Genomic DNA, 1,645 nt, shown 5'->3' on the forward strand with positions numbered 1-1,645 from the left:
TTATAAAAAAATAAAAAATAATTTTAAAAACCTTTGGGGCCGGATGATATGGATAGGATGCTTTAAAATATACGTTTCTTTTCTAAACTTTAATTAGAAGAACCCCCTATGAAATATATCAGCTTAAAGTACCATATAAATAAAACCCTATTAGGGTTAGTTCCCTTCAAATAAGGAAAGAAAACTATATTGAATTCGTGGGCACAACATCAAACACACCCCGCTACCTCTCTCTTGAAACACTACTTTTAGTTTTGGGTTCACAAACACTTGATTTTTCCCGTGGGCCCCCTTAAATGTACCCCACAAAAATCCCCCTTGTGTCAACACTTTTCTCATTTTCCCGCTCCCTACTCATTTTTTGGTTTTCCGTTTTTCCCCTTTGTTCTCTGCCCGCCTTTCCCAAATTTTTTTGCAGGCATACTTCTCTATCTCTCTCATTTGGTGTACCCTCAAATAAGGCTTTTTTGTTTACTCAAAAACTGGGGCAAAATCTCCAGCCCTTCTCTGCCCTACGAAAACCCTGCGGTTTTCTCTAAACATAACCCTTTAAACCCTTTTGGGGGGGGGGTTCCCGGGCTAAAGGGTTTTTTTTTCCTGGGGGGACTCTGCTGAAATTTGGCACTTATTCTTTTTGGCTCCTCCCCTTCCAATAAGGCAGGGGTTTTAATAGGGAGTTGCGGAAAAATCTGGTTGGTCCCTTGTTGGGGTATTCTCTTCCCTTTACTTGTTTAATCACCTTCCCCCCGCCCCCTTCCTATCGATTTTTTTATTGTTGTTTTTTCCGGTTTTCCTCCTGTGGGGGCTACCTTCTCCATGAGGCTCTCTTTTCTGCCATGTCCCCCTGTTTTACCCCCCAAGGTCCATTTTTTGGTAAACCTTCAGAAGCACCAGTTTTGTTTCTTCCCCTTTGCCCCCTTTGGGCGGATCCATACATTCACCTCATTCAGATTTTTACCCCCTTTTAAAAGCCTTTCCCCAGTAAACTCTTTTAATTTTTTTTTTGGGAAAAGAGTCTTTTTTTCCCTTTTTGGGTTTTGCACCCAAAACCCCGGTTTTCCTAAAGGAAGGCCCAAATCCTTTTCCCTTGTTCATGCCTTTTTCCCTTCCTTTTTTTTTCTCCTGCCAATTTGAGCTTTTTCCCGAAAAAAAGGGTTTTCACTTCTTCCATTTTTCTCCCATTTTCCGGACAAAGTTGGGTTTGTTTTCAGGTAGTTCTTTCTCCCCTAGGGGGAGCCCTTTTCCCCAAATCCATTGGCAATCTCATTCCTTCCAACATCTTTTGCTTGGGAGTTACCCTGTTGCTCCGACTGCGGGAAACTTTAAAACCCTTTTGAGTTTGCATTTTTTTGGCCCTTCACTCCGGTGTTTTTTTTGCTGGGTCTTTTGCATGGTCTTTTTTCCCCCTTTTCCCAAACCACACCTTTTCCCCTTTGGCATGCAGAGTTTATGTGCGAGTCAAACCCAATCCCTAAAAATTTTACAGCCTCCTGAAGCCCTTTTTCCCCTCAAACTTTTCACCCTTTGATCAAAAGTGAAGTGCATCGGGGAAGGCAAAAAACAAGCCCAAAACCCCTGGTCTACTAACACCCCCGGCTATGTCTTGGGTTTTCCATATTAGGCAGGGGAAAATTTTTCGGGCCCC

This window comes from Penaeus monodon, chromosome 22 (genome assembly GCF_015228065.2).
Source record: "Penaeus monodon isolate SGIC_2016 chromosome 22, NSTDA_Pmon_1, whole genome shotgun sequence".
Classification (NCBI taxonomy): domain Eukaryota; kingdom Metazoa; phylum Arthropoda; class Malacostraca; order Decapoda; family Penaeidae; genus Penaeus; species Penaeus monodon.